Source organism: Narcine bancroftii, unplaced genomic scaffold (genome assembly GCF_036971445.1).
Source record: "Narcine bancroftii isolate sNarBan1 unplaced genomic scaffold, sNarBan1.hap1 Scaffold_152, whole genome shotgun sequence".
Lineage (NCBI taxonomy): Eukaryota > Metazoa > Chordata > Chondrichthyes > Torpediniformes > Narcinidae > Narcine > Narcine bancroftii.
In genome coordinates this window covers 1,178,003-1,193,362 of record NW_027211887.1, presented here as the reverse complement: position 1 = coordinate 1,193,362, position 15,360 = coordinate 1,178,003, and positions in this window count along the sequence as shown.

The following is a 15,360-nucleotide window of genomic DNA, read 5'->3' as shown; positions in this document are numbered from 1 at the left end:
GTTCACCTCCCATTTCCTCTACCCCGTAGCCCTCCTCATTCCCCTGCCCGTTCCCCTCCCCAACCCCTCAACGCCTGGACTGGTCCCAACTGCTGAAGCGAGGCAACGACCGCACACTTGTAGTAGGTTGTCGGGGCGCCGGTAGCAGGTTCTCCACCTTCCCCGACTGAGATGTTGGTTGGAGTCTAGAAGTTCTTCTTCTTGCTGAGAGCTATTGTCACCCCTCAGAGAGTCCCAAACCTCAGCAGTGGGAACATGGCTTATATTACCCAAAAGTTGTTTACTCATAGCTTATCTCTTTGAATAACTGATTTAATTATCTTCAAGGTCTCCTGACAGTCTGCAACTAGCAAAATACAACTGCATCTCTGGGCCTCATGGTGGAATTTAGATTATGTCTTCTGATTCGCATGTATACATTCTTGCATAATCTGGTCGAATTCTTCCATTACAGTTCCATAGAATGAACTTGTGATGTGATTTATAACCACTCTCTAACCTTGTCATGTGAGTGAGTCCAACATTCTGAACTTGTTATATCAGTGAGTTCGACATTGAAAATGTTATGAGAGTGATTTCCACAGTATAATCTTGTTTTCTTAGTGAATCCCACATTGTTAACATTATGTTAGTGAGCCCCACAGTGTAAACTTGTAATGTGAGTTATTTTCGCAGTGTGACCTGGTGATGTGAGTGTGTCCCACAGTTTGACATTGTTGTGTCAGTGAGTTCGATATTGAAAATGTAATGTTAGTGAGTTCCAGAGTGTAACCTGGTTATTACACTAACCTTGCTCTGTGAGTCAGTTTAAAGTGTTACATTGTTATGGAAGTGAATTCCTCAGTGTCATCCTGTTTAGTTAATGAGTCTCAGAGTGTAACATTGGGATGTGAGTGAGTTTCACAGTATGACCTTGTTATGTGAGGGATTCCTACAGGATAAACTTGTTATGTCAATGAATTCCACAATATAACCATGTTATGTGTTAGTCAAAAAATGTAAACTTGTTATGTCAATGAGTCCCACAGTGTGATCTTGTTATGTGAATAATTTTCACTGTGTGACCTGTTGATGTGAGTATTTCAAAGTGTGACGTTGTTATGGAAGTGAATTCCACAGTGTCAACCTGTCAAGTTAGTGAGTCTCAGAATGTAAAATTGCTATGTTATTGAGTTTGACAGTGTGGCCTTGGTATGTGAGTGAGTCCCACAGTTTGGCCTTGTTATGTCAACGGATTCGACGTTGAAAATGTAATGTGAGTGGTTTTCACAGTGTGACCTTGTGATATGAATGATTTTTGCAGTGTCGACTTGTTATGTAAGTGAGTTCCACATTCCAGCCATGTTATGTTAATGAGTCCCACAGTGTTTGTTAAGTAAATGTGTACCACAGTGTGAGATTGTTATGTTGGTGACTTCTACAGTGTGACCTTGTTATGTTGGTGACTTCTACAGTGTGACCTTATTAGTTCCACAGTGTGATATTGCTGTGCTAGTGAGTTCCACATTGTAAACTTATTATGTGATAAATTCCCATATTTTAACATTGAAGAAGTTTCCACAATGTAACTATGTCATTTGAATGAGTTCCACAGAATGAACAGGTGATGTGATTTTTTACCCGCCGTCTAACCTTGTTATGTGAGTGAGTCCCACATTCTGAACTGATTGGATTTCGACATTGAAAATGTTTTGTTAGTGAGTTCCACAGTGTAAAATTGTTATGTGAGTGAATTTCAAAGTGTGACCTGGTGATGTCAGTGCATTTCAAAGTGTGACATTGTTATGTAAGTTAATTCCACAGTGTCAACCTATCAAATTAGTGAGTCTCAAAGTGTAAAATTGGTATGTTATTGAGTTCGACAGTGTGACCTTGTTATGTAAGGTATTCCCACAGTGTAAACTTGTTATGTGAGCGATTTCCTCAGTTGGACCTTGTTCTGTTAAGCGAGTTTGATGTTGAAAATTTTATGTGTGATTTTCACAGTGTGACCTGGTGATATGAATGATTTTCACAGTGTAACCTTGTTATGTGAGTGAGTTCCACATTCCAGTCAGTGAGTCCCACAGTGTAACCTTGTGAAGTAAATGTGTAGCTTAGTGTGAGATGGTTATGTTCGTGACTTCCACAGTGTGACCTTTTTATGTGAGTCGGTTCTGTAGTGAGATATTGCTGTGCGAGTGAGGTAAATTTATTATGTGAGATATTCCTTCAGTTTAACTTCATTTTTTTTTTCACACTATGAACCAACAAAAATACACACAAACATTTCCCTCTTGAATATACACAGTGTAATTTTTCCCATTTTCCCCCCTCCCTTCCCTCCTTCCTTCCCACCCCCCTCCAAACCCATTAAACATTCAACATATACAATAAACCCATTGAACAATGTCATCACCAATGAAAATAAACAAGAAAATTTTGTCATCTTCTTCTATTTCCATCATTTTAGGGGGTGGAGGTCCGCAGTAGGTCCTCTCTGTTGTGTTCCATGTACCATGAGATATGTTCCATGCACCATGAGTCGCGGGTCAGCCTGCGGCAGGGAGGGGGAATGGACAACGGTCCTGGCGAGGTCAGGCCCCCCCGAGTTTCTGCCGGACCCCCTTTGACCTGCTGAGTTTCTCCCGGACCTCCCTTGACCTGCTGAGTTTCTCCCGGATCCCCCTTTGACCTACTGAGTTTCTCCCGGACCTCCCTTGACCTGCTGAGCTTCTCCCAGACCTCCCTTGACCTGCTGAGTTTCTCCCAGACCCCCCTTGACCTGCTGAGTTTCTCCCAGACCCCCTCCCCTTGACCTTCTGAGTTTCTCTTGGTCCCCTCCCCCTTGACCTGCTGAGTTTCTCTCGGACCCCCCTTTGACCTGCTGAATTTCTCCCGGATCCCCCTTTGACTGCTGAGTTTCTCCCGGACACCCCTTGACCTGCTAAGTTTCTCCCGGACCTCCCTTGACCTACTGAGTTTCTCCCGGACACCCTTGACCTGCTGAGTTTCTCCCGGACCCCCTTTCCTTTCAGTGCCGGTGTCCCAGGACCTTTCCAGGGCAGTCTCTGTACTCAGGACCGTGCTGGGATCCCGGTCAGCGGTAGAGGAGCAGGTGAGCGCGGCTAATCCCGATCCAGCCCACGCCACTCCTGAGATTGGCGGGGGGTTCCACCCTACTTGCCCGACCAGCCTCGCTCTCCACGTGTACTCCTGGCACCCGCCGCTGGTCCGGTGGGAAGGCGCACGGCGGCCGGCGCCCCCATCGCCCGGCGGGGAGCCCCACTCTTCCCTCCGGCGTCCCGACTCCATCTGCAGCTCCAAGAAATGCTGTGCCACTGGGTATCCGGACGCTGGGAAGCGGCCTTGGCTTCCCCTGACACCGGCCAGGCCGCGCTGCGGTGGGGGGGTGGGCGGGGGGACATGACAGCGTGTTTATAAAACCACCCACCATTACTTTTCAAGAACCAGGATTTTTCTCTCTCTCTCTCACCCTGGGACACAGCGGTTCCAGTGCATTCGCTATACTGGCGCGGCGGCCAGCTGGCCACCTCTAATACATTTTTGATATGATCTTGCAGGCCAAATATAATTATATCTTGGCCCGCGGGCCAGAGTTTGACATGTGTGCTTTAGTGGATAGAAGTAGTCATTGTACTTCAGGATGTCCAGTCAGGTACAGATTCTCCTTAAATAGCATTTGGCCCAGATGTCTATTCAGTACAAGAATACTTTCGATCTCAGGCAGATTTTGAACAATAACACCATTCATTTTGCAACAACTGCCACTTAATTGTAGGAGGTCAGGTTGGATGGGGTGCATGTGAAACTCTGTCTCAACTGGAAGGTCTGATTGTGGCCTTGGATGTAAGTGAGTGGAGATGAATGGAAGTTTGGAAATTTCTGCGGATCCAATGGGGAGTGTGTCAGGTAGTGGTGAGTGGAGAGGGAAGTGCCATTGAGGGAGTCACAGAAAGACGTGCCCATGTGAAAAGAGGATATTAGTGGAGTGGTTAGATATAGCAGTTTAGAGGATGGTGCTGAAGTTGGAAGTGTCCAAGGATAATGTGTCAGATGTGGCAGATGATGGGTGGTAACTGAGAAACCTGAGAGATTCTGTCCTTGTTCTGCTGGAGGGGAGGTGGAGTAAGGGCAGAAAGAGAATTGGAGATATGGGTGCAGACTTTATCAATTACAGTATGGGGGAATCTGCATTTGTTGAAGACATTTTGGCTGTTCTGGAGTAGAAAACCTCCTTGGGACTTTTACAGGCCCAGAGGACCCCAAAACTAAGCAGCAATAGAAAATCACCAAGACAAAGGATACTTAAACAAACATCATTTTTAATTTTCTTTAAACAAAAACAGGATCAAACATCACTATTAATGTAACAGCCTAACAGCTTCTAATTCTAAGCGCAGGTGTATTTAAAGTGTATAAAGATCTTTGACACTCCTACAAGTTCACCGGTGTCTATCACCAAGCTCTGGTGCTTAAAAGTAAATGGTTGCCCCTCAGGAAGTCTCTTGTTGGTTTCAGAGAGGGATTTCTTGCTCATTGGACACACAAAAACTGATTCCCTCTGATCAGCCACTTTGGTATCTTGCCAAAGAAACTTGCCCCATCAGGGTTTTCCGAATGATAACCTCTTCTGCAGATCACCATTGAGTTCCTTTTATTTCCCTTATATCAGGTGAAACACAATTTCTAGCCAGCCATTTCCTCTTGAATGGACAACAAGGTTTTTCAACAGGCTGAACTGAGAACTCACAACCCGTTTTCAAAATGGGGTTTCAACAAGATGCCAGCTTGCCATCTCTCTCTCTCTCTCTGTCTCTCTCTCTCTCTCTCTCAAGCCTATTTGGTCTCTCCCCTCTGATTGCAAGACCACATGGCCTTCTTAGAACAGCAAACTGGAACCAGCCAGATTACTACACCGCACCCAAACTTCTGAGTCCGTTCATCTGTTGCTTTAAAAACAATAATTTCAAAAAACATCTGCTTTTGAAATTCTTTAGCAAAGCAGTCTCCTTGTTTTGTCTTTGCAAAAGCTCTTGGCATCTGAATGACTCACTATCAGCAAAGCTCTTGCATTTTAAATAAGAGCTGTTTTGTGAAGTGTTTGTGTTTGTTTGTGGCCTACACGACTCCTACAATCCATCTCTTTCAAAAACATATCAAAATACAATGTAAAATATAGAGTCTGTCACAGGACAGATCGAGCAGAGGAGTTGTGATAAAATCAGTGGCGTCCTTGCAAAAATAAAGTGGGAAGAGATATAATCCAGGTAGGTCTGGTGAGTGGAGTTTGTAATAGTTTGAAACTTGAACCTCTCTCTCTATTTCAGGAGACAATTTACTGTCAGGTCATGAAAAAGTGTCATATCACACAAAATTGCTTTTTTCCTGCTGTGAGGCAGACAGATTCGCCATTGTAAGAAATTGCCTGAAATGCCTCTTGCACTCAGAGAAAGAAGCAAAAGAGAGTCGTGCTCTCCCCCCACCCACCCCCACCACCCTGGACCCTGGGCCAAGTCACTGAGGGTCTGTGGATTCTCTTTCAATGCTCACAGACCAATCCAAGTTATTGGCAATGCGAGCTCCAGTTTTGAACTTCTGACACAATTAGGAACTCTTTCGCACCCACTCGTATCCCAGGGCTGAAACCTGACACTCTTTTAGCCAGTTCAACCAATCTCTTGCAATCAACGGCCTGGTGTGAGTTCCTTGACTGCTTTCCCCAGAACCCCACAGCCTGCGTGTGTTACTCTCCTCAAGTCACGAACAGCTTGCCACCTATGTGGGTCCTTCAGCTGCAGAACGCCTCGCTGGTCTGCTTCCATGGTCACCGACCCGTGGATTGAATCCTCTGCTTCTCAGATGTTGGTGGGGTGTGGTCTTCTTTTCTGGTGCCCTGTGCCAGTCCTCCGCTTTCCCAGAGTTTGCGGTGGCGAGGAAATCTAACACATCTAAATAAAAATTTTACAACTTAGAGGAGAATCTCACATGACTAGAGGGATGGAAAAGACCTTATTACAAATTGAAGCCTAATATTTGAATATTCAGGTGACAAATTTGCAAAAGCATAGAGTATACATTTTTGAAGCTATATGTAATTTTTTTCTAAAGGAACAGAACTTTGAATTTTTGAATGTCATCTTGGCATCCCTAAAAATATATCTGATCTCCAAGTAAGTGCAATACGTCTCCTCATCACTACTAATATTAATTTAACAAATTTCATCTGATATATGAATAGTTTTAATTTGGGCCTTGTTCCTTCAATATTTCCTAATGAATAGAAAGTTGGATTTTTGCGGAAAAACAACTCCTGTAATTTGTTCTGTAATCTGTAATTCTCCTCAAAAAGATCTTGCATTAGGACAAAGCTAAGTTGAATGCAAGAAAGTTGCTACACCTTTACCACACCTAAAACATTGGTCTGATAATTCTGATTTTATTCTATTCATTTTCTCTTGTGTAAGAAGTAGCTGTAGAAGAAAAACTAGTTGTGAATTCCTTCCTCACTGCTGCAGTGTGGAACTCTGGTCAATAGTTCCAGACTTCTGAGTTGAAGTGAATGAATAAACTCCCCTGGATCACATGATCTCTATTGCCAAATCAGCTTCCTGTAGAGCTTTTCAAATCCAACTGCCTGAGTCACCTGACTCCAGGTGCTGCTTTCAGATAAAATCCTTGCTGACATCTGATATATGACTGATGTATAAAGAATTATACTGAACTCATTTATATCTTACATTGAGATCCTTATATGGATCTGCCCATATTAGCCTATCATATACAATATTCAGATCCATTTCCCACCTTTGTCTTGACTCATGAACTCCTCATTTAAAAGTTCCTAATTGTAATAAACAGGACATCATAGAAGTAATTTTTTTAACAATTCCTCAAGAAGGAATTTCTATTTCAGTACAACATGGTTGGTCCTAACTTATCCTTCAAATATGCTCTTTGTTGGAAATAGAAAAAAAGATTGCTATGAGTTATACAATATTTATTTCTCAGTTGCTCAAATGACATTAATTGACCCCTTTCATAACAATCTTCCACATTTCTAATCCCCTTACGAAACCATCTATCCAGAAATTGATGATCCTTTGAAAAAGATACGATGATTTTGAATCAAAGCTATTCTGAGTGATGTACATCCACTTACACCAATTTCATCATTTATTTTATTCCATATATTAATTAAATGTTTCAACAATGGTGTATCTTTATCACCAACCATTAATTTCGATTCCCACTTGTATATAAATTCTTCTGCTTTTCACTCTCCTATTTTATTTGATTCTATTTTAACCCTTTCAAAAAAGAACCAAGAAATATCATTTGAGCTGCTCGATACTAATTTTTAAAATGAGGTAGCTGTAGTCCTGTCAATGTAGAATTTGCATTGAGAGAAACGCAGCGGTCTTTAGCGATCTTATTGAATTGGCTAAAATGGCATAACATGAGAGCAAACATTCCGGAGGAGTGTGGGCCACTTGTAACATGGGATTCAATTGGAAATGGGTTCACATAACATAAAACCATGATGCAGAAGAGGTTGTCTTTGTCTTCCGCAGGATATAGATCACAAGATATAGGAGCAGAAGTAGGCCCATTTAGTCTGTTCCACCATTCTTCCACTCAGCCCCACTGCCCAGCTTTCTCCCCTTAACCCTTGATTACTTGATTAATCAAATACCTGTTAATTTCTGCCTTAAATAAACCCAATGACCTCAGTTCCACAGATTCACAACCCACTGACAAAATTTGTTTTAAATCAACACCCTTTTATCCTGAAATTATGCTCTCTTGTTCTAGAATCCCCTACCATGGGAAACATCGTTGCCATATGTACTCTGCCCAGGCCATCCAGCATTTGAAATGCCTCTGAGGTCCCCCTTATCCTTCTGTACTCCAACCAGTACAGTCAAAGAGTCGACAAATGTTCCTCATACACTAACCCTTTCATTCCTGATATCATTCCAGTAAATCATCTCTGAACCGTCCCCAACAGGAGCACATCTTTTCTCAAATACGGCACTCAAAACTCTAAATCTGATTGAATGGAAAGGTAATTTTCCAACGACACATAAACAACAGTTAAATGATATTATGTCTGTTGAAATTTACAAAAAATTATTAAAGAGTCAAATAATAACTTTGCTTGAAGCAAGCAGTTCTATTGCAATTTTCCAGCTGTAGGATGAGGTGCAGTTGCTTGCAAGTTTAGCAAGTGGGGTTATGATGTGAAACTGCAAGTCACAGCGCCATTTTTGTTTTTGAAAATGCAAATATGAAAATTTTAACTTTGGTCTCCTTGGTTTGCTTAAGTTTACAGAGGAGACGTTGGGTCAAGCTGAGAAGAGAGAGTTGGATGCCCATTTGGTGAAGCTGAACAGGCAAAAAAGAAAACACAAAACGAGGGACTGAAAAAATAATGAAGCAAACCGAAGAGCTGTTGCAACCAAACCCAAGTAAAGAATTTAATTTTGTGAGGCGTACTTTAGAGACCAAATGATTTGGGCTTTTAATGGTGACCTATTTAAATGAACAAAATCTGATTGGAATTGAAGTTTATGGAATGTTTAGAAGTTGCCACAAAAAGAAATGAGCATATTAATTAGATATTGTAATTAAGATAAATGAACAATACAATGAGCATGGTGTCACAGTATCTTCCTCACTCTACCATACATTACCGTTAAAAGTACTCCCCAATATGAACCGATGTCAAAGTATATACCAGAATTTATCGTACATCACTGTTAAACCTTCTCCCCATTGTGAATCTGGTGTCACAGTATCTGCCTCAGTCTTCTGTACATCACCATTAAACCTCTCCCCAATGTGAACCTGGTGTCACTTTATCTCCCACAGTTTATTTTACATCACCATTAAAACTTCTTCTTACTGTGAACCATGTGTCACAGTATCTCCCACAGCTTATCGTACATCACTGATAAACCTTCTCCCCATTGTGAACCCGGTGTCACAATATCTTCCTCAGTCTTCCATACATCAGCATTAAACCTCTACCCACTGTGAATCTAGTGTCACTTTATCTGCCAAAGTTCATTTTTTTAATCACCATTAAACCATATTCCCACAATAAACCTGGTTTCACAGTGTCTGCCGCAGTTTATTGTATATCATTTTTAAACCATCTCATTACTGAAAATGCGGAGTAACAGAATCTGACTCAGTCTACCGTACATCAATGTTAAACCTTATACCCACTGTGCACCTAGTGTCACAGTATCTGACACAGTTTATAGTATATCACTGTTAAACCTTCTCACTACTGTAAACTCGGTGTCACAGTATCTGCCAAAGTCTAATGTACATGACCAATAAATTTTCTCCCCACTGTGAACCTGGTGTCACAGTTTCTGACACAGTTTATCGGACATTACTGTTCAACGTTCTCACTGCTGTGAACCCAGTGTCACAATAAGTGTCTCACTCTCCCGTACATCATCTTTGCACCTTCTCCAACTGTGAACATGGTGTCACTGTATCTGCCTCAGTCTTCCGTACATGACCATTAAATTTTCTCCCAACTGTGAACCTGGTGTCACTATATCTGCCTCAGCCCTACCTTACATCACTGTTAAACCTTCTACCTACTGTACACCTGGTGTCACATTATCTACCTCAACATACCATACATCACCGGTAAACCTTCTCCCCACTGTACACCTGGTGTCACATTATCTACCTCAACATACCATACATCACCGTTAAACCTTCTCCCCACTGTACTCCTGGTGTCACATTATCTACCTCAACATACCATACATCACCGTTAAACCTTCTCCCCACTGTACTCCTGGTGTCACATTATCTACCTCAACATACCATACATCACCGTTAAACCTTCTCCCCACTGTACACCTGGTGTCACATTATCTACCTCAACATACCATACATCACCGTTAAACCTTATTCCCATGTGAACCTGGTGTTACAGTATCTGACACATTTCATAGTATATCACTGTTAAACCTTCCCACGAATGTGAATCCTATTATAAAATAATGCTCCCCTTCTAAATCTCACAGTATTCTAATCCCCACCTATTTAAAAGATTCCAAAAAAAAGAGAAAAATCAATCCCCAAACGAGCTACTCAAAAGTAGTAGCTCCTTAAAAATCTGGGTGTGGTAAAGTCCACAAGTTGCAGGTGACTAAAGGACTCAGTGTCAGCCACTCCCCCAGTCAGACTTTCACAAAGTATTGAAACAAAAACATTCAACCCAGTGATTCCAGTCCCAATGATTGTTCCGGATCTTCAATATCGAGAAGACTTTGCGTCAATTCAACTTTTTTCCCATTCTTTCCATATTTTCCAATAGATCATTTTTAAACCTTCTCACTACTGTAAACCCGGAGTCACAGAATCTGCCTTATTCTACCGTACATCTCTGTTAAACCTTCTCTGTACTGTGAACACGGTGTCACACTATCTACCAAAGTCTACCGTATATCACTGTTAAATATTCTCCCCATTGTGAACCTGGTGTCACAGAATCTGATACAGTTTATTGTACATTACTGTTAAACCCGCCGGATAAGCTCCAGATAGCGAAAGAGTAGTTCTCGCATCTGCAGGAACTGGGGATCATTCGACGCTCCGACAGTCCTTGGGCTTCACTGCTCCACCTGGTCACGAAAGCCTCCTGTGGCTGGCATCTCTGCAGAGATTATCAATGGCTTAATGACATGACAGTACCTGACCGTTACCCCATCCCTCACATTCAGGACTTTACAGCCAATCTGCATGACGCGAGGGTATTCATCAAGGTCGACCTGGTGCGCGTGTATCATCAAATCCCATTGCACCCAAGGACATCCCCAAAACGACCATCATCACCCCCTTCAGCTTGTTCAAATTCTATGCATCCCATTTGGGCTCAAGAAAACCGCCCAGAGCTTCCAGCACCTCATGGATATGGTGCGCAGGGATTTTAATTTTGTGTTCATTTATCTGGATGACATTCTTGACGCCAGCAGAGACTGGGCACAACACAAGTCTCACCTGCACACCCTCTTCTCCCAACTGCCAAATTCGGCCTAATGATCAACCCAGCCAAATGCTAGTTCAGAAAAGAGTCCATGCAGTTACCGGGCCATACCATCACGACCGAAAGAGCTACACCAGCTGCTATGGTCACTGTAATCAGAGAGTTTCCACGCCCAAACAACCTCAAGGAGCTACAAGAGTTTGCAGGTATGGTCAACTTCTATAACCGATTCATTCCAGCCATTGCACACATCATGCAGCCACTCTTCGCCCTTATCGCGGCCAAGAACAAGATACGCCTAGACTCCAGAGGCCACGAAAGTTGCCCTCGTGAAGGCTACCCTACTCGTCCCCCCACACACCGACCTTCCTATGTTGCTCTCCGTCGATGCCTCTGCCACCTCCGTTGGTGCCATCCTGCAGCAGCAGGTTAATGGACAGTGAAAACCACTGGAATTCTTTAGCCAACTTCATCATCCGCCAGAACACGTATAGTGCTTTCAACCATGAGTTGCTGGGCATGTACCTTGCTGTGCCTCATTTGCACTATTTCTTGGAGAGGAGGCCTTTCACCATTTATACCCACCCCAAACCCCTCACTCAGGCTCTCGCTATGGCTAGAGATCCCTGGTCGGCCTGCCAACAGCATCACCTGTCCTTTGTGTTGGAGTTCACCATCAACATTTGGCACAAGGCGGAGAAAGACAATGTGGTCGCTGACACGCTGCCTAGACTATGACCAGCTTGCCCCGGATCAGTAGTCCGATGATGAGATGCAAGCCTTCAGGACGGCCATCACGGGCCAGCAGTTCCAGGTCCTTCCGATTCTTCTCGGTGATTATACCATCCTGTGCGATGTCTTCATGAGCACCCCATGACCAGTGGTTCCCCAGCAGTGGTGCAGGCATGTCTTCCACCATATCCACGACCTTTCCCACCGTTCCATCAGGTCCAAGGTTCATATGGTGGCAGAATGCTTCATTTGGCACGGTCTTCGAAAGCAGATTGCAGACTGGGCCAGAACCTGCATCCATTGCCAGCTTTCCAAGGTACACTGGAACACCAGAGTGCCCGTGCAGGATTTTGAACACGTCCGAGAATGGTTCAGCCACATACATGTGGACATTGTCAGCCCTTTACCCGTTTCCCGAAGTAACCGTTAACTTTTCACGGTGGTAGACTGCACCACTCATTGGCCTGAGGTTATCGAGAAGCCTCCACAGACTCCTGCTCCCGAGCACTTTTGACCGATTGTATTGCCTGGTTCGGCATGCTGACCCACCTCACCAGCAAACGTGGCACGCAGTTCACCTCTTCACTCTGGGCACAGCTCACCAACAGACTGGGAGTGGTCGAGCGATTGCATTGCCACCTGAAGTCGGCACTTATGGCCCGCCTCACCGGCCCCAACTGGGTGCATGACCTGCCTTGGGTACTCCTGGGCATCTACTCGACACCCAAAAAGGTCTGCAGGCGTTATCGGCTGAGCTGGTCTATGGTGCACCACTAGCCCTGCCTGGTGAGTTTATCAATGCACCTCACAACTTCCAACAGGCACCGCATGGTTTACTTCCCAGCTCCGGGCCCAGTTGGAGTCATTCACACCCCCACCACCGTCCAGACATGGCACACGCGCCTCTTACCAGCCCAGTGAGCTGTATTCCACAGAGTATGTTTTTATCAGATGAGACCCTTCACAGCACCCCTTCAAAGACTGTATGAAGGGCTGTACAGAGTCATCCAGCATTCAGGATCCACCTTCACACCAGACATTAATGTAAGAGGGAACTGTTTACTGTGGACAGATTAAAGCCAGCACACCTCAACCCCAATGAGCCAGTGGTCGCGGCTCAACCCAAGAAGCGAGGCTGCCCGACAAAAAAGGCCATTGGCACCGGTTCTGGGGGGGCTGTGTGGCGGCATGCCATTAGGCATGTGATCCAGCCCCTCATGTCATGCATGCGGTGGGGCAGCCGTCCAAAATGGCACCGTCGCGGGTTTCTCCCCTACCTCGGCACCAGGCTCAGAAGCCCGTGAACTGCGGCCCACGTGACCCCCCGGTACGCTTCTCAGCCAAGTCTGGGCTGGGAGCATAAGACCAGCCATGCAAACCTGAATAAAGGAATTTTTGCTCACTGAACTCAACCTGTCTGGTTGTAGCTGCCGCTACAGTAGTATCTTAGTTTCTTTTCCTTTCTTTTCTTTTTTATATATTATCAACATATATTTGTAAGCTCTGTAACATTGTGATTTGATTTTAATTGTTATAACTTTCATATATATGTTGATTTAAATAAAATATTCAATGAAAGAAAATTCTTCAAGAATTGTGCAGAAGAAAATTTGGATGGGATGAAACTATCTCAGAATCCATCGCACAAGATTGGAGAAATTGGATTGAGTGTCTTCAAATACTTGGACGTTTGAAGTCAACAGACTTTGGAGTGGCCACGTTTGCTGTTACGCCATTTTGCTGATGTAGTGAAGGTGATTTTGATCCTGTCAGTTACTGAGTCCTGTGAAAACCAAGTGTGAGTACATGGTGGATTTGTAATGGGAAAAGCCAGAGTTACTCCATTAAAGTCAGTCACCAGACCTTGAATGGAATTGACTGCTGCTACTACGGTGAGCAAAATGGACACTATGTTAAGAAGAGAATTACAGATGGAGTTAGCAGATTCTGAGTTTTGGCCTGATAGTACATCAGTGCTTAAATATATTAATAATGAAATCATGAGGGTTCATATCTTTGTGACTCACAGAGAAATGAAAACCTGGACAACAACAAATGTCAGATTTACCACAGGCCAGAGTTTCACCTGATTAATTCCCTTTTACATACGTGGAAGTTGATTATTTTGGTCCTTTTATATCACAAGATCTTCCCATGATCTTCCAGTTTAGAGTGTAGTGTTACCAATGAAATTGCTGGGTCTGTCAAACATATCAGGACATCATCTGCAAATAGATTAATCTCATCTTCTTCCTGGTTTATTTACCCACGATCCTTTAATGTCTGGATCTCAGTGAATATCTTCCACCAACGGTTCTCGAATCAAAACGAAGGGAGCTGGAGATAATCGGCATCCCTGCCCACTACACCTGGTTCATGGGAATGCTGAGGACATTTGTCCATTAGGTACAACCCTAACTTTGGGCTTATAATATAATACCCTGATCTAATTTATAAAATTGGACTATTGTCTGATTATTTTAAACCCTTTTCTGTTTATTTAATGAATACATAAAAGCCCTTCAGGTCTGTAATATTTCAATATTATCTATCTATTATAAAAGCCCTCTCTGCTCAGCAAGTTTCTGCCATTAAATACTGGGCCAAAATAACAAATTAAATCTTGCTTTGGATCCTGTTTTTATCGGTTCATTTGATCCAAGATAGACCTTTGCTCCAACTATGAACTTTACGGCCTGTGTGAAGAGGGGATAACAGAGCCAGTTCCTTGTTACTAGCTGTAATTCCCCAACTTCTGCTGGGAATGTAATAAATGGAAAGAGTATAGCATTTGGATCAGGCTTGCTTTAGATAATTTTGGAAAAATCAGTGAATCGCCCTTCATGGGCCATGACGGAATTACAGTTTTCCAAAAAAGTTCTACAATATTACCATTTTCCAAATTTGACACATAATCCATGATTGAAAAACTGATTGAGAATTTTGGCCAATTTAGGAACTGTTTTGGGCTAAATGGTTTTTCATTGGGCAACCCTTTTACCACCATCCTTGTTGGATGTAGATTTCAAGGATGTTATAGAATAGGTATTCAAAGTTTCAATTACCCCTTTATTTCAGTTAATTTTGCCACGTTCAAACAATTATCAACTAAATTTTGAACTTAGTAATCACTCTTTTTTGACATTGAAAAATTAGACATTTTCTTCAATCTAAGATTTTGGATTTTCCGTGAATTTCTAAGACTAATATTCTTCATCTATTTTTGTAAATTTACGGCTTTATGTTCATGGTGGATTAATAGCATGTATTTATAATAATGTATTGGGTTTAAAATCCAAGATTAAGAGCAGTTGTGAATGAGATTTAAATATAAAATTTCCAGAAGTAGCTGGGTATTCTATTCTCAATTGTATTAATGACTCTTCACTTTATGCTAGGCATTGATTTTTACAATTTAAGGTGGTACAGGAATACATATGTCCAAACTGAAACTATCTCGCTTGTATGCAGATGTTGATTCACTATGTGAGAAATTTAAAATTTTCCAAGTCTCTTTAATTCCTCTGTTTTGGGAATGCCCAAACTTAGAGAATTTCAGGAAAGGCATTTTTCAAACTTTATCAATGGTTCTTAAGATCAATTTTGAA